The sequence below is a fragment of the Mastigoproctus giganteus genome, chromosome 14 (genome assembly GCF_048544385.1).
Source record: "Mastigoproctus giganteus isolate SK-2022 chromosome 14, ASM4854438v1, whole genome shotgun sequence".
NCBI lineage: Eukaryota > Metazoa > Arthropoda > Arachnida > Uropygi > Thelyphonidae > Mastigoproctus > Mastigoproctus giganteus.
Genome location: NC_143588.1, coordinates 97740002 through 97759300, shown reverse-complemented (window position 1 = coordinate 97759300; position 19299 = coordinate 97740002). Strand labels below are relative to the sequence as shown.

The 19299-nt window shown below is 37.5% G+C and overlaps 1 protein-coding gene across 3 annotated transcripts in view; it reads right to left on the bottom strand.

Annotated features, from left to right (window-relative positions):
• Positions 1–19299, bottom strand: part of LOC150075419 (ubiquitin carboxyl-terminal hydrolase MINDY-1-like) — a 105148-nt gene that overhangs the window by 45873 nt on the left and 39976 nt on the right. The window lies entirely within an intron of this gene.

Genomic DNA, 19299 nt, shown 5'->3' with positions numbered 1-19299 from the left:
AGAGAAGTTTTTCCTGATTTATTTTCTGCTTTATTAGTTTAAATTGTCATATTAACTTATTTTCTAGAGTAGCTTTATATTCCTAGTTACGATACTTAGTTTAAAGTTTAACTTAGACAGAGATTTTGTAGATATTACTTAGTATCGGTAACGGTATAAAATCCACGTGTCACAAATTGAACGAGAGGTCTTTTTTTTTTTTTTTTTTTTTTTTTTTAACCAAATTTAGTCGATTTATTAACCAATTGTTATATCAAATTATCTTCTATAAGTAGATTATAGACCTAGTTAGGATCCTTAGTGTATTCTAAATTGAGATAGCGAGATTTGGAAGCTAATCAATACTTACGAGTCCGTAGAAATACCGTTCGTGAATTCCCGCCATTTTTACACGATAGCATAAGGTTAGTGTAGTATAGTGCATAATATAATATTGTCAATTAATCAGTAAATCTATTAATCTTGATAAACTTTATTGTCAATTAAATTGTATTTTTAACTCTATATATATATATAACGACTTAATCGTAACAAATAATTAATACATAACTATAGTGGTACACGTGATACGGAAGTTGTATAAAGGGAACTCGTAGAAAACACTAGATACCGAAAAAAATATATATATAACATAACTGTTTTGGGATATAACTTAAGGATTTAATTTCTGTTTTGAATTTTATTGAATTAAATCGGAATCATGACTCTGACCAGAGCAGCAAAGCAAAAGGCTCAAGCTAATGGGAGTGCAGTGGTTCAGGGGAGAACTGAGGGGGGCAGTTGCCCTCTGAATCACAGACTTTTAAAATGCACTGTTTGCTTGATGTTTGCGGAGCAGTCGGGTACGGGACATGATACTGCCAAGGGGGATGTCTTTGTGTGTGCACAATGTAAGGAGTGCAAGGAAATCAGGCGACAACTCAGCGTTGTTATGGGCCTTTATGAGAGCTTGAAGGACAGGGTGGATGCCCTCGAAGGAAATAAATTGAGGGGCCCATCAAGCTCTCAGCTGCCCACATCAACGCCAGAGCTTGCACTTGGTCATCAGGCAACACAGAGGCAGCCCCCTAGGCAGAATGCGCTGGTCCCACAGGAACTAGTAGTTGTTGGTGACTCTATTGTCAGGGAAACGGGGAACATGCTTTGTAAAAAGGATAGGTGGAATAGGACCAGGGTATGTCTGCCGGGGGCAAAGGTTGATGACGTTGTAGAGCGGATATCATCTTTTAAGGGCACAAAAGGTGATATAGTTGTACACGTTGGCACTAATGATATTAAGAGTAGGAGACCGGCGGAATTACTTAGCAAGTACAGGTCACTGTTGAAAAAAAGCCGTGAATTAGGGTTGAACTTGAAAGTGTCTGCAATTCTGCCCAGACACGATAGGAGGGAGTATATGATGAGAGCCTTGTCGATCAATTCGGCCCTGGAGGGATTGTGCAAGGCTCAAGGGGGTAGAATTTTTTTCAGCCTGGATTGTACTTGTTAACAGGAGAGATTGCTTCTACAGGGATGGGATACACTTAAATAGAAAGGGTGCAAGAATTTTTGCTGATGCTGTCGAGGCAGTGTTAGGTGGGTCGGAAAACTGCTAGTTGGGGGATACAAGGACTAATAGATTAACAGTAGCCACTGGCAGAGGTGGAAGTGATTCTTGCACTGCTTCTATTGAAATGAGCAGAAGCCTGGAAAACAAGATGCAGGATATTTCAGAGACTGCTGGTAGTCATTGCGGTAAAAGTAAACACATGGGTTGTGTTAGGGTAGCTAAGAATAGAAACAGGTGCATGTATACCTGCGTGTACACCAATGCTAGGAGTTTGGTAAATAAATTTGATGAATTTGAGGTATTGCTCAAAACATCAAAGGCAGATATTGTTGGGATATCAGAGACGTGGTGTCACACAGATATAAGTAATGCGGAACTGGAATTTGGGGAATACAATGTGTATAGAAAGGATAGACAGGACAGGAGGGGAGGAGGGGTTATGCTATTAATTAAGAAACACATAAAGTCCAAGGAAGTGAAGCCAGTCGACATCGATGGACAGGGCAGTGTCGAGTCAGTCTGGTGTGACATAAGCATAGGGAAATAAAAATTGAGAGTAGGAGTGTGCTATAGGCCTAATGACTCTGATGAGTATAATAAGATATTGTACAGGGAAATAGAGTGGGCCAGTAAATCAGAGAGTCTTATAATGGGGGATTTTAATTTCCCAGATATTGACTGGAATTTGTGGATTGGTCACTCGCACACTAGCAAGGCTTTTGTGGATTTATTGGATGATTGTTTTCTACATCAGCATGTTCGTGAGGCAACAAGAGGGAGCAATACTCTTGATCTGATTATCAGTAGTGATTCTTCATGCATTAAGAATCTGCAGATAAATGAACCACTAGGTGGCAGTGATCACAGTGTGTTGAAGTGGGATTTACTCAAGGAGGTAACTACCATCAGAGGTAAAGGGAAGGGTTTTTGTTTTCGTAAAGGCGACTATGATGGTCTGAGACAGTATTTAAATTCTATACAGTGGGACCAACTGATAATGTTACCAACAGCAAACTCAAAATGGGAAGCATTCAAGGAACTAATCTTGGAGGCTACCAGGCTTTACATACCAACTAAGAAATATTGTTCAAGGTTTAGGCCTAAATGGTTGTCAGATGAATTAATGAGACATGTGGCAGAGAAGAAAAATGCATGGGATACATACAAATTAATGGGTGACATGGAAGCCTATGATAGATATAAGTTGGTCTGTAACCAAGTCATAAAGGAGATTAGGCAGGCAAAGGCAGACTACGAAAAATCCTTGGCAAAGGATGCAAAGAAAAACAGAAAAGAGTTCTTTACATATTTGAACTCGAGAAGGAAAGGGATGAATCAGATTGGTCCACTGGATATTGATGGTTCAACAGTTGAGGATCCTGCTCAGGTGGCTAACAATCTAAACGAGTATTTTGCATCTACATTCACGCATGAGGAGTTATTCAGGAAGGAGAATGATGTAGGTAAAGTAAACATTGGCAGTGAGCTGGATGATTTTGTAATAACTGAGAGGAAAGTGGAGGAGAGATTGTTGAGGATAAACATAAAAAAGGCACCTGGGGTGGATGGGATCTATCCAGTTATATTAAAGGAGGCAGCAAAGGAAGTATGCAAACCTCTAGCCATAATTATGAGAGCTTCTTTGGACTCAGGGGAGGTACCCATAGACCGGAGATGTGCAAATGTAACCCCAATTCACAAAGGAGGATCAAATGCTGACACAAGTAATTATAGACCTGTTAGTTTAACTTCTGTTCCAGGTAAATTAATGGAGGCACTGGTTAAAGAAGCACTGCAGGATCATCTAGACAAGAATTCAGTTATAGCTCAGACGCAGCATGGTTTTGTTAAGGGCAGGTCTTGCCTGACCAATTTGATTGGATACTATGATGTAGTCACAAAAGAACTGGATGCAGGGAATAACTTTGATATTATATATTTGGATCTTAGAAAGGCTTTTGATACTGTTGCACATGGAAGACTGCTGCACAAATTGGAGCAGTGTGGCATCGGAGGCAAATTGCTGCTATGGATAAGGGGTTGGTTGAGTGGCAGAAGACAGAGAGTGGTAATCAATGGACACTGCTCAACGTGGACTAATGTTATTAGTGGAGTTCCTCAAGGTTCAGTGTTGGGTCCGTTGTTGTTTTCGGTGTTTATGAATGATATTGATGATGGGATATCAAGTTTAATGTCCAAGTTTGCAGATGATACAAAGGTTGGCAGGGTCGTTAAGGACACTACTGACGCTATGCTGCTGCAACAGGATCTGGAAAGGTTGAACAGATGGGCTGAGAGGTGGCAAATGAAGTTTAACATTGACAAATGTAAAGTACTACATATGGGAAACAGTAACCCCAGAGCAACGTATCAACTCTGCGGTACTACACTGACAGTGGTGGAGAATGAAAAGGACCTGGGGGTAATTGTGCAGGCAGATATGAAGTTCTCTGAGCAGTGCAGACGAGCTGCAAGAGTAGCTCATGGTGTCTTGTCAATGATATACAGGAATTTTTCTAGCAGGGATAAGGAGGTGATTATTCCCTTGTATAAGGCAATGGTTAGGCCACATCTTGAGTACTGTATACAGGTCTGGAGGCCTCATTTCAAGAAGGATGTAGAACTGCTGGAACGGGTACAGAGAAGGGCAACAAGATTAGTGAATGGAACAAAGGGTTGCTCTTACGAAGAAAGGCTTAAGTTTTGCAAATTACAGAGTCTGGAGACTAGGCACCGGCGAGGTGATCTGATAGAGGTGTATAAGGCTTTGAATGGTTTGAGCATGCTCAATGCCAATGGGATTCTTCATCTTGCTCAGAATAATCACCTCAGAGGGCATAAATTCAAATTGAGGAAGGACGGATGTCGTATAGATGTGCGGAAATTTGACTTTGGCCAGCGGGTGGTTGGTTGGTGGAACCGACTTCCATCACTTGTTGTAGAAGTTGATAGCCTAAACAAATTTAAAGCTCAACTGGACAGGTATTTCGAACGAACAGAGGGGTGAAATGGGAGTGGGGTTTTTTTTTTTTTTTTTTTGGCTGATGCTGAATAAGCTTGCTTTCTTGCATCATATACCTCTACTAATGCTAATGCTACTGTTAACTTAAACATTGCTGCACATTAAATGTAATATGATACAACAGACAGAAGTAAGATCCCAGAAATCCACTTGATACAAGCCTGTTACAGAAAATACTATGGGTAAAAATATTCTGGACTTCATCATTACTCATGAATCAGATGACATCACATGGTTTGCAGTATAGGAACTATTGGCAGGTAGTGATTACACAGTCATTAGTTGGAAGATAAAGAAAAATGTTGTGGTAGTTAAAGGCAAAGGTTTTAATTTCAGAAAAATAAAACAGGGGAATGCGACAGTTTAAATCACTAAGTGCATCTATTAATTGGATGGATTGCAGAGAGAGAGAGAGAGAGGGCAAACACATCAGAATTTATGGAATACCTTTAAAGCAATAATTACAGAAGCCAAGAATACACATATACACAATTAAGAAAATATAATACGAGGAGGATGCTGAGATGAATATGGATCTGGCCTAACCTAATATAGCAGAAAAAAGATTGGAGGGGAAAGTTACAAAGCAAGGAAAAGTACTGAAGACTACAACAGTTACAAGAAACTCCAGTTACAAGTTGATCTGTAATAGTACCATAGATGAGGTTAGGGAGCCCGTGGCTGAGTATCAAAAAGCACTGGCTAAGAGAGCAAAGAATAGGGTCAAGGAGTTTTTTTTATATGTGAATCAAAACAAATCAAATCAGACCCTTTGTGTACTGGGTGTGGGAAAGTCTCAGATAATCCAGCTGATGTGGCTGATGAATTGAATAGATACTTTGCATCAGTTTTTACTGATTAAAAAATCTTCATACTAAGGACAGGCTGTGCAAGTGAGGCTGAAACATGAAATTAGTGATTTTTAAATTACAGATGTTCATCAGAAAAACTTTCAAGCCTAAAGGCAAGTAAGAAAGCTCCTGGAGTTATAGGCATATAACCAGTAATTTTTATGGAGGTGACCAGAGAGTGAACTATGGGGGGCAATACTGGGCTCAGGAGAGATTCTTTTTGATTGGAGAAATGCCACAGTATTGCCAATAAATAAAGGCAGTTCTAAGAGTGAAGTTGGTAACTACAGATCAGTTAATCTGACTTCATTGGTAGGAAAAATTTGGAGGCAATGAAAGACTGCAATCTAGGGAAATTTAGATAGAAATGGCATTCTGAATTCTCTTGATAGAACCATACAATGTGGTTCTATCAAGAGAAAGTCATGTTTAACTAACCTGGTAAGCTATTTTGACACAGAGTAAGGAGCTGGATGTAGGGAACAATTTCAACATTTGGTTCTTGGACCATTCTTGTTTCTGATTTTCATATTCAACATTGACAAAGGGAAAGAGGGCATGATTTCAAAATTTTCTGCAAACAATGTAAAGTTTGGTAGAGTTGCTAATAATCAGTGCCAAGCAGCATTCCTTCAGGATGACTTGCACAGGCTTCAGGAATGGTCAGAAAAGTGGCAGCTATGTTTTAATGTAAAATGCACTGGGAATTACAATACGAACAGTGTAAACAGGTGGTCAGAAAAGCCCATGTTGTCCTATCAATGATTTATCAAACAATATCATTTAGAAATAGGGAGGTTGTTGTTGTTGTTGTTTGGTTTTTAGGAGCATTAGCAACTAAGGCCATATTGCTCCGGGAATATGCGGTGGTCATTCCCTGACCTTTCTGCATCCTCCGTATTTGGTGGTGACGGGCTCGAACCCCCAGTCTAATCAAGAAGCGTGTAGTACTCACTGCTGCTCCTTCCCACCTGGCTACGGAGGCGCCGAAATAGGGAGGTCGTAATTCCACTGTATAAGGCAATTGTAAGACTGCATCTGGAATGCTGTGTCCAAGTATGGAGACCTCATTTGAAAAAGGACATTTTGCTTCTTGAAAGGGTCAAAGATGGGCAATTCAAATTGTGAGAGCAACAAAAGGGTAATCATACGAGGAAATAATTCGATTACATGGCCTACAGACATTGATAACCAGGCACCTTAGAGGGGACTTGATTGAGGTTTATAAGGTTCAGAGAGGGATTAGAACAATGAATGAAGGTGGAATTTCACTGTTATAAATAATTCCAAAGACCAGAGGCCATAAATTCAAGTTACAGGGGAAGAGGTTTAGACTGGATTGTAGGAAGCTGTTTATTACTGGAACAATCTGCCTCTGCCAGTAGTTGAGGCTTACAGTTTGAAGACATTCAAAGACCAACTGGATAGTAGTTACGTGGGTGAGGTGAGGAAGCACATAATTTGTATTTTGTTATCTTCTTTATTTTTTCTTTTTTTTGGCCAATGCAGCAAAAGCCTGTGGCTTTCTTGCACTATATGACAAATGCTTATGCTAACTAACCTTCAATCACTGGTGAGTAGATTTTTTTTAGACTTGCCCACCACAAATTTAACAAGATAGGTAACGTACACATTGCATTATTTTTCAAGTGCTTTCAATTACCAAATAACATATTTTGGGTACTAAAAACTTCTATACTCTACTCAAGAAATTACCAAAATTTAACAACATGATGTTCAAGTGGTAAGTAGCCATAAGGTGCGATTTTTGTGGAAGTACAGAAGACATTTGCAGAGAAATGTATTAACCTACTGAAATGAAATTTGGTACACAAATCCACAAGAACATTGTAATTAATTCTGCAAAGGATTGAAATTGGAGGGAGGGACATGTAATTGTAAGTGAGTCTAAATACTTCATAGAGACCAATAAAACATGCACTAAAAATTTGGTGTTAATCGAACTTTTCCTTTGAGTAATGCCCGAATATCTGAAACACATTTGCATGCATGCACACACACACCCCCACAGTGATCTCTGATTTATGACCACCTATCTAATACCATGTTGGACCACCATTTGCATAGATAACAGCTGGTATTTGCTTAGGCACTGACTCCATTAGATGTCTGATGACATCCATAGGGATCTGCAGCCATGCTAGGGATCTGCTGCCAGCAAGACCTTCCACAGTGTCAGAATAGGTGGTTGTGTGTCCATATGCTCATTCCTGTTCCAAAACATCCCACAGGTGTTCATTTGGATTGAGGTAAGGTGAATTTGGAGGCCAACCAAGATAGGTGATATCTTCACTGTGTACCTCGAACCACTTGTGCAAAGTGCGGACCTGATGACATGGCACATTATCATTTTGGAAGATCCTGTTTCTGTCTGGAAAAAATTCAACATGGCAGGGTGCACATGGTCTCCTAAGAGCTGCTGGTAGACCTCACCAGTGAGATATTGGTCTATACACAGCACGGGTCTTAGTTTTTTCCAGCAATACATGCCCCATATTAAGCAACCACTACCACCTGCCTGGATAGTGGACACCATGCACGATGGGCACGTGGACTCATATTGCTTGAGCCACACAAAAAGGCATCTGTTGGCTTGTTGCACCAAGTATTTGGATTCATTTGACCAGGACACTCATTTCTAGTCCTCCAGTTCAACCATGTGTTGTTAACACCACAGCATTCAATGTCGACAACAATCAGCAGTGAGAAGAGGTGTCTCTTGAGTTTTCTGCTGTGGAATCCCCATACATCTGAGGGTGTGCCACATCATCATTTGGGATACTGTTCTTGCATTCCCCATATTGTATTGCAACGTCAAATGTTTCACAGTGACCTGCCATTGAAGAAGAACTCTTTATTGTATACAGAATGCACATTGCTATTACATAACACCCTTCACGGCTACAAGCTAGGGGCTTACATAAAAGGCCCAATGAGCCCATATAACGCACCCCTTCACTCACCATGAATATTCACATTGCGTAATCCTTTACAGTTCTATCAGCAAGAAGTGGTTTGACCCATTCAACACCATTCTTTGTATGCCTTAACCACAATGGGCTGTGTAACCGATGAGGTAAGCTGTTTCTGATATGGAAGCAGCTGATGCATGAACTCCCACAACCATGTCCTTTTGAAACTCCATATCTTTACATGTCCCATAACTGCTACTTGATCACTTTGACTTGAATGACCAGATGTAAATTACCACTTCTCTAGCATACAAAGTTGTTTCGCCTTTAATACTGTGTAGTATTAAAAGAGAAATGTAGCATAGTACATTACGGATGGGGTAGTCACAATTCAGTGATCACTGAGTGTGTATATATAATAAATCAATTACAGGAATACCTCACATAGCGCGGTTTACAAATTGAAAAAAAAAATTAACTGCGTTACACACCAATACATTTGATAGGTATGTATGTATTATAATGCCAGCATGTAGGCCAATGCATTATGGATTAAAGGCCACGCTGACTGTTTTCGCAACTACCATTATATGTGGACTCTGCTAGCATTCATACGTTAGTAAGCACTCTATATTCCGAGCGGTGAAGTCATTGATTGTGTGTAACCAGTACAAATATCTTTTGCTGTGTATTTTTATTAATGATTAATTTTTAAAAACGTTACACCTTTATATGCAAATATGAGTGGAAAGAAGAAATGTGATGTTCTTCTAGATCCAAACATTGAACGTGATATGAAAGTAAGGCAGGCATTTCAAAATGACATTCGATGTTATAAAGAGATGTATGCAGATAAAAAGAAGAAAAAAAACTGTGCAAACTAAGTTGATCAGTTATTTTTCAAAATAAAAATACAGTACATACTTCACTTATATTCTTTGTTATGTACATACTGTAATAAAAATCATTTGTACTGTATTTACTAGTATTTTTCATTTTTATCATTTTAGTTTCTTTTTTTGCAAGAATTTCGTGTGCATCAATTTATAGTAGACAAACACCTATATATTTTTGCAACTCAACCCATATAATCACATTTTCGGAACACATTACATTAAAATACACACTAATAATACTTCAATCAGCGCGGTTTCGCCCAGCGCTGTATTTTTTTGGCACGAATTAACCGCGCTATGCAAGGTATTCCTGTATTGAAGTAGATTGAGGCAAAGTATAGGAAAGTAAAAGTATGCAAATGTAAAGTAGAACAAAAGAACAGATTAATGCTATCGAACTAATGATTAAACATCATATCGGGCTTATTATCAGGTATATCAGTCGAAGTTAGCAGTGATGCAAAGGTTGGCAGGGTTATTAATAACAGTAATGGCAGTGTGCTTGCAACAGGATCTAGAAAATTTGGGCAGATGGGCTGAGAAGTAGCAACTGAAATTTAACATTGGCAAATGCAATCAGATATGATGTTTCCTGAGCAATGCAGACAGGCGGCCAGGGCAGGTCATGGGGTATTGTCAATGATATACAGGAATTTTGCTAGTAGGAAAAAGGAAGTGATTAACCTTTTGTATAAGGCAATGGTCAGGCCACGTCTTTAATACTGCATACAGGTGTGAAGGCCTCATTTTAGGAAGGATGTGGAGTTGCTTCAGCATGTACATAGAAGGGCAAGATCAATGGGTGCTGCTCGTCATGGACTAATGTTATTAGTGGAGTCCCACAGGGATCGGTTTTGGGTCCACTGTTGTTTTGTATATTTATCAATGATATTGATGAAGGTATATCAGGCTTAGTATCAAAGTTTGCACATGATACAAAGGTTGGCAGGGTTGTTAATGACAGTAATGGCAGTGTGTTACTGCAACATGATCTAGAAAATTTGGGCAGATGGGCTGAGAGAAGTGGCAACTGAAGTTTAACATTGAAAAATGCAAAGTACTGCATATGGGTAGAAGTAACCCCAGAGAAACATACCGTGTGGTACTACACTTAAGGTGGTAGAAAATGAAAAAGACATGGGAGTAATTGTGCAGTCAGATATGAAGTTTTCTGAGCAATGCAGACAGGCTGCCAGGGCAGGTCATGGGGTTTTGTCAATGATATACAGGAATTTTGCTAGCAGGGAAAAGGAGGTGATTGTCCCTCTGTATAAGGCAATGGTCAGGCCATGCCTTGAGTACTGTGTGCAGGTCTGGAGGCCTCATTTTAGAAGGATGTAGATTTGCTTGAGTGTGTACAGAGAAGGGCAACAAGATTGGTGAGGGGGAAATGATAGGATCCTCTTACCAAGAGAGGCTTAAGTTTAATATTAAACTTAAGCTGGAGCAGAGGAGACTAGGCACCTGTGAGGTGATCTGATTGAGGTGTATAAGGCCTTGAATGGGTTGAGCACACTGAATTCTGATGGGATTCTTTTGCTTGCTCAGATTATGAACCTGAGGAGGCATAAATTCAAATTGAGGAAAGACAGTTGTAGAATGGATGTGCGGAAATTTGCCTTTAGCCAGTGGGTGGTTAATTGCTGGAACAAACTTCCATCTGTCATTGTGGAAGTTGATAGCTTAAATAAATTCAAGAAGGGACTGGACAAACTTAGAAGGAATGGATGTTATGAAATTTTTTTGGCTGATGCTACATAAGCTCATGCACTTGCTTTCTTGCATCACATGCCTCCATTACTACTACTACAACATCAGTTTGTAACACAGTAATATATGAATGCAGAATTAGAAAATCAAAAGTAAAGCACTATATGAGACAAAGGGAGAAATAAACTTTATATGAGCTGAGAGTGCAAATAGCACTTACTAAGCCAAACAAAGCACTGTTATGTAAGCAGAAAAAAATAGACTAGTCGATCGAAAAAAAGGAGGAAAGGTAAGTGCACGATGAGCTGAAACAATGTATTTTATATATACAGTCAAACTTCCCAATAACGAATTCGATAAATTCAGCAAAAAAATTCGTTATAGAGAAATTTCGTTATACAGAGAATATCTTTTTTATTAGAAATTATCTAATTAGAAAATGAAAACGAATCTACATTTATTTTTAATGTATTTTATTTCAAAAACACTTATTTAAATTACGTTTACACAATTTTCGCCGGTAAATATTACAAATTTAAAAAAAAATCTGTAATTTTTGTTTGCACAGTACGATTAAAAAATCGTCTGATTCTCAAAGAAAACCTCACATTTGTTCAGAGCATTAAAAACATTATCAGGAACATTTTCACAAAACTGTAGACCCATATGAACCGTTTTAAAAGCGTTCATCATTTCTTCGCGAGTTGGCTTTTCTATGGGTTGTTCTGATGCATCTTCAGCATCATCATTAATTTCTTCGTGATCATCGTCGCATCTAACACTGTACAGCAGTATTTCATCTTCATTTGGATGTTCTGCCGTAGTCAGATCTTGATCTACATAAACATAACTATCCAGTGTTATTTCATTTTCGATGTTTCCGGACAATTCTAATGTCCAAAAGTTTTTCAGTTGTGAAAGGGGCAGTTCATCTTGTTCGTCCAGTTGTTGTTCGACTTCTGTATTCAATGCAAATCCTGCTTTCGAAAAACAATTTTGAATAGTGTATTCGGTGACATCGTTTATCCAAACTTTTACCAGTTCAGAGATGCAATCTCTAAGGTTAATTGTAACCTCCAAGTTTCTATTGACAACTGATTGATGCATTGACAATCTTCATTATATTGATTGACGCATTGACAATCTTCATTATTATTCTCTTTCGATAATGAAATTTAAAATTTTTAATAATGCCTTGGTCCATTGGCTGGTGTTTTGACGTTACATTTGGTGGTAAAAACAACTTCGCACTTTTAAATTTGGCAGAAATATTGGCAGGACGTGTTGGACAGTTGTCAGTTACCAACACGATTTTCCTTTTTTCTTTTGCTATACGCTTGTCTAGTTTTAATATCCATTCTTCAAAAATATCACTTGTCATTCATGCTTTTTTTTTATTAAAGGTGTAGTCAACTTCCAAAGATTTTGTGCCTGTAAAACATCTTGGGTTTTTTTGATTTTCCAATACTAAAAGTCTTAATTTTTTACTTCCTGTTATATTTGCTCTAACTAGCACAGTGATTCTTTCTTTGTTTTGTTTTCCGCCAAAATATTTATCATCCTTAAAAGCAAGTGTTCTATTTGGTAAACATTTCAAGAGTAAACCCATTTCGTCAGCATTAAAAACATCCTTAAATACGCTCATATTCCTCCAAAATCTTCTTTAAGGTATTGTTCCTCCAACTGTTGCAATCTTCTTCGCTTACATTAACACTTTCTCCACAAATAACCTTTTCCGGAATTCTGTGGTGCTTCTTAAATTTATCTAGCCACCCAGTGCTCGCATTAAATTCTGTATGTCCAAGGGACTGTGCAAATTTCAGAGCTTCTTGCTTAATTATTAGGCCTGATATTGCGATATTCTTTTCACGTATCATTTGCACCCATTTTAGAACAGCTTTATCAACATCTTCGTATATACACAACTTAATTCGCTTCTTGTCTGCTCCTCCTTCAATTGCATTTAAAATTGATTCTCAATTTTTTTTAAAATCCTAGATAAGCTGCTTGCAGGTATGCCATATTTTTCCGCAACATCTTTTTTCTTAAGACCCTGGTCAATATCATAACAATCTTTCCTTTATCATTAATACTTAAACATTTTCTCTTCAACATTGTTTCTACAATTGTAAAAATTACTCTACTGCAGCTCTTGCTGATACATACACCGCAAACTTCGCTGCTTTGGCCATAATTATAGTGAATTGTTAGTACCGCCTACTCAGTGACGTTCGCTTGCCAATTCAACAGTATCACGTGACCTTTCCTATCAATCACTTTGAAGAAATATACGACTGTGAATTTCTTTTATTCTGCTTTCATTCATATATACATGAAAGAAAATTTATGATTAATGTATGCTGTATGTTACTTTTCAGAAAAAAAAAAAAAATACAAGAGCATATAGCCTATGTGATTGATGACGAACGGAATTAAAAAAAATCATGAAAACCATCTACTGGGAGTCCAGTTAGATGAGAATGGACATATCGTATAATGATTGACAGGAAGGTCACTTGGTACAATTGAGGTGAGAAGCGAATGTCACTCAGTAGGCGTTACTAAAAACCGACTATGGTAGCATTCTATGTATTGCCGCCGCAGCATTCTAAAGGTTTACCGCAGTGAATTTCGTTTTCCCCTGAGCCAACATCAATTTACAAATCTACCCTATTTATTGTAAAGTTTACGACCACTTTTAAGAAAACCCATTTGGTTTAATAACTGTAACAAAAATGAAACAAAGACCCTCCTACGGGTGGCAATGGCCACATGTGTTCAATAAAAGGATGATTATTTAATTTCAGATGCTAATGCGCAATTTCGGAAGGAAAGAGCGGCTGTTTATCAGTAAATGCTTGAAAATCTTCAAAAATGCTTTTACTAATTTTTTTAAAAATTCGTTATAGAGAAACTAACACTTTGCTATATGGAGTTAATTTTACATGTAATTTCGTTTCAAGGTGCAATGTTTTGCGAAAAAATTCGTAATATAGAGAAATTCGTTAAATAGAAGTTCGTAATAGAGAAGTTCCACTGTATATATAAATTTAATTCATTACGGCTAATTATTAAGAATGGAACACATTGAATGGTATAATATTTAATTCTTTATTTTTCTCTGTACTCCTCATGCTTTACATACGTAGATTCACTCATTCTACATAACTTATATACATATATAAGGTGTGATCAAAAAACAAAGTTTGCAGACTAAACTAAAATTTTGAAAATTTTGATTATCTCATTTTCAAGCAGCCTCTTTGACACTGTATGGACTGATTACAATGCTTCTGCAACTTCAGGTAGCATTCCTCATAGGCTTCTTTCAGAATTGCTAATGGTTCCTGTGACATGTTCTGAATAATTCTCTTGGTTATTGCAATCTGCAACCTTACAATGAGGCTTTAAGATTGGGGGGATAACGTGGATGAGAGACCGTAGTGACAGAGATATTCCCAAGAAATTCTTGAATGGAAAGCACTAAGTGCACAGGGATGTTGTCATGATGCAAGTGCCAATTCCATAAAGCCCATTTTTCTGGCAATTTTCTTTGAACTGCATTGTGTAATCACCATAGAACTTTTTTGTACTGTGACCATGTGGGCAAATTCAATGAACAATATCCTGCAAGTCAAAATATATGGTAAGCATAATTGAGATTGTCAATTTTTTTTTTTTTTTTTTTGGGCCTCGGAGAAGAAAGTCTTCCACTGAGAGGACCGTTTGTTACTGGATTATAGCCACACCCATGATTTGCTGCCAGTAATAATGCAATCTTCATGCTGATAAAGATTCTGACATGTGAGAACTTCTTATTGTTTGTGATAATAAATGAGGATGAGAGGCACAAACGCTAAAAAGTATTACAGTCACAAATCTTGTGTTAAAATCAATTGATATGTACCACAAGAAATATTTTACTATCAACTTTGTGGATAGTTTTGGATTTTTTGTGGAACATCATGGCTGGCCAAACCATGAACAAGTGAGTGAATCAATGGTTTCTGAAATGAAGGGTGGATAGAGAAGATCATCTCTGATGGAAAAGCAGCCCTCTTTAAACTTTGCAAACCAATAAAAGTCTTAGAATCTTCTCTTTCAGAGAAGATTCTATACATCTCCAACACAGAATATTCTCTGAAAGCCATTTTTTTAATATTTCGTGAGTTTCTGTTGCACTTTTCCTTAATTTGAAACAAAATTTTCATTTTAAAATTACACATTTAAAAATGCAACATAACACAAAACCTATTCAACACATGCTAATTCAGACTGACTGCTGATAAATGGATAATTTATGCATTACTGTTTAGAAGTCACCAAACAAGTTACGAACTTGCTATGATGCCACAACTTCAATATACAAAGTCAATCTCCAAAATTTTTGAACACACTTTATATATATATATACACACTGGTTAATTGAATAAATTGTTTGTTATATTACTGGTTAATTGAATAAATTGCTTCGATTTGGTCGATTTATTCTATTTTCTGGTATTTATTTATTATCTATATAGGTATTTAGGTGTATCGGGAACAGGAAAACCAATTAGCATGTGCAGTCGGACTTCTTCCTGGGAGTCTGTTAGGAAGAAGTTAGACTGCACATGCTAACTGGTTTTCCTGTTCCCGATACACCTAAATACCTATATAGATAATAAATAAATACCAGAAAATAGAATAAATCAACCAAATCGAAGCAATTTATTCAATTAACCAGTAATATAACAAACAATTTATTCAATTAACCAGTAATATAACAAACAATTTATTTAATTAACCAGTAATATATCAAGCACGTATATTGTCCAATTGCTATATGACAATAGCATTAACGTAGCAAGTGATAAAGTAGAAATAATCACATAGACTTTAATAATAAAAAACACAATATATACACACACACACACACACACACACACACACACACACACACACACACACACACACACACACACACACATATACACACATTACCATAACATGAATATATGTAAAAATTGCACAAATCAGCAAAACATAGCAAGGATATACCTTAGAATGAAAGCCCATGAACTCAGGTATCTCTAGCAATTTTTTTTTTTTTTTCCATTGCCTTTTTCCCCATTACATATATGAGATCAGTGTTTTTACTGTTTTGGCATGAAATTTTTACAGCTGGATACCCTTCTTGATGCCAATCCTCACTCTTTATCTGGGCTGAGGATATGCGGTGGTCATTCCCTGACCTTCTACATCCTCCATATTTGGTGGTCACAGGCTCGAACCCCAGTCTAATCAGGAAGCGTGAGCTACGCACTGCTGTTCCTGTCCACCTGGCTACGGAGGCGCACCAGGTATCTCTACCAATAAGCATACAAAATACATAAATGCATGAACCATGCACAATCAATTAATGAATAGATAATAATGTTATGCCTGGGAAGGTGCTAAAGCAGCCATATCCCAAGGCAAACAACATAAACCATAGACCATAAATGGGAGACTGAAACACACATTGCAAAGAATTATGATAATTACCAAAAGAAAAAGGGAGCATGCAAAGGCCATGTTGTCAGAGGCATCAATCTCTGCACATGCCAAAAAGACTGCAATTCTATTAACCGCATGATAGCAAAGCACCTATGGGTATCCCAATGCAATCAGTAACTACCAGAAGAACGCAAACCAAAAATAAAATGAAACTAATGATCATAAAATGCTAAACACTAAATATATGGTTTGCACCCTCCATAGCAAAATAAAAAATACAATTCACATGTCAATTAGAGAAACTGACTAAGCCAAAAAAAAATATGCAAATTAAACTTAAAGAAATTATAATAAAAAGAAGAAACATAAATAATGAAAATAAAATCTGTAACAACTTAAAACTAAAAAAACCAAAGGTCAGAGATGGATAAAGTATGAAGGAAGATTTCCAAGAATATTAACAGAATCAAAAGTAGCAGCAATGTCCAGCTGCCCACTTTAACAGAATATCTTAGTTTAGCAAGAAAGAATTTTTCCAAAAGGTTGGTGGCAAGACATCCCTTTCTTCCCATAAATGAAAACTGGAAATTCCACTGGCAAAATCTGTTGGATAAGGACAGGAAGCAAGGCTTCTGGTATTAGCTTTAAAAATGAGAATGAGATAGAAATGTAACAAGTCTTTAAGAGCTAAAGGGTTTTTAATTATAGGAAAATAAAAAACATGGATTCACCACTGGGATCTTGAAACAAAACAAGGGTCCAAAACTACTCGTACTTCTACCACAAAGACAATGGCCACCATTTTTTGAGATATGGAAGGAATTCTTTTGATAGACTACATGCTACATAAGAAAACAATGAGGGAGTTCAAAAAATATTTGTATTCACCCAGAAGTAGTTGTGATAGAAAGATGAAATTTTTTTTTTTTCTTTGATACTTTGAAATCTCTATAGCAACTACACAAATTTTGGTTTCAATCTGATAATCCATTGTTTTCTTTGCAGCACTGAATGAAATGAAGTGTCACAATGGATAAAGTGGAATACTGATCAGTGATTCGGTTTATCTTTCTGCCAGGGAAAACACCCAAAATGATCCACAAAGAAATGGTCACTGTTTATGGAGAAGACTGCCCAGGTTACAGCATTGTTGAACATTAGTATAAACAACTCAAATGTGGAAGAACCTCAGTGCATAATGAAGAAATCCCAGGACACCCAGAAACTGCTGTAAGAGAAGAGTGTTGTAAAAATAATACTCTTTTCAGGCATTAATCCAGGAAGATCACCTATTAGCATCAAAGAACTAGCTGCAGAGAGCTCCAAATTAGTGTGGTGTGTGTGTGTGCTTAATGGCATCATAAGCTGCTGTGGCTATATGCACCTATTAATAGGAAAATGCTACAAAAATATTCAGAGGTGTAAGCACCTCATTTTTATTAGATTTGTTGAGAATTTATGATATATTCCAATTTTTTTCAGAAAAGAGAAAAATTCATTAATGTTTGCGTTGTTGCAAATATTATGCTGTAGTGTCATTGGTTCTTGAAGATTTGTCAGGGAAAGTAGGACAGATGTTTTGTCCTGTTGATAATGAGGGCAGTCAATCAGAATATGTTTGACTGTTAAATGTGCTGAACAGTGTGGACACCGATGTTTGTTTTTGTTATTTATTTGGTTTTTAGGAACATTAGCAACTAAGGCCATATTGCTCAGGGGATATGCGGTGGTCATTTCCTGACCTTTCTGCATCCTCCATATTTGGTGGTTACGGACACGAACCCCAGTTGAATCAAGAAGCATGTGCTACGCACTGCTGCTCCTGCCCACCTGGCTACGAAGGTGCCCGTGGACACCAAAGAGGATCCTCTCTTTTTAGTAGATGGGGGTGAGTAGGATATGTCCAATTCGGGATTAGGAAAAGTGGTCCCTCGCATTTTGCCTCCCACATTTTGCCCCGACACATTTCGTCCCCTGTAGATAATGAGTAGGCTACAAAAATGTAAATAATACACCTAATTTTTTAATAATTCTAATTTATTTTGTTTTAATAGAATAAATGCACATTATTATTGTTTAAAACTCGAAGTTGTATACAATGACTCTAAGGTAATCAATCACATTACAAATTTAAAAATCTTGGACTATTCTTTTGATTCTAGCAGAAACTGCAGCACACTTCTTGTTTCTTTGATTGTCTGAATTACGGGCAATTAGTTGTGTAATTTCGAAATTGTGCAGCCCTTGTTGTTTCTTTAAAGAATCAATGAATTGGTAAATATTTGGGAATAAAGTAGCACAAGTTTCCTGAAATCCCCTGTGCCACCCCTCCACATTGTTGGTACGTTGCTGATCATTCAGTGTTCCTGTGTGAACATTCCACAATTCGATGGCAAAATGGGTAATTGCCGGCCTCTCCGTTGTCTTCTTCCAATACAGTAATACCCCGACTTACGCTAACTCGGAGTTACGCGGTTCTTGATTTTTTCGTTTGGTATATATCTAAAATTAGCTTACCAGTGATTTGAAAGTCAAATCATAGAGCTTGGGTGACAGCTTCCGTTTTTGAGGACTGGTTTGGTCACCACTTCATACCTGAAGTCGAACTTTATTGCAAGTCTAAACAGATTCCATTTAAAGTGATGCTTCTTATTGACAATGCACCCGGTCACCCTCCTGCCACCCTAATTAATTTCGACCCACGTGTGAAAGTTGTGTTTTTGCCTGCAAACACAACCAGATTGCTTCAACCGATGGACCAGGGAGTCATCAAAACATTCAAGGCTTACTACACGAGGCGTTTGTTTGCACGTCTGAATGAAGCTATGAGACAAAATAGTGAGATATCTGTTAAAGACTT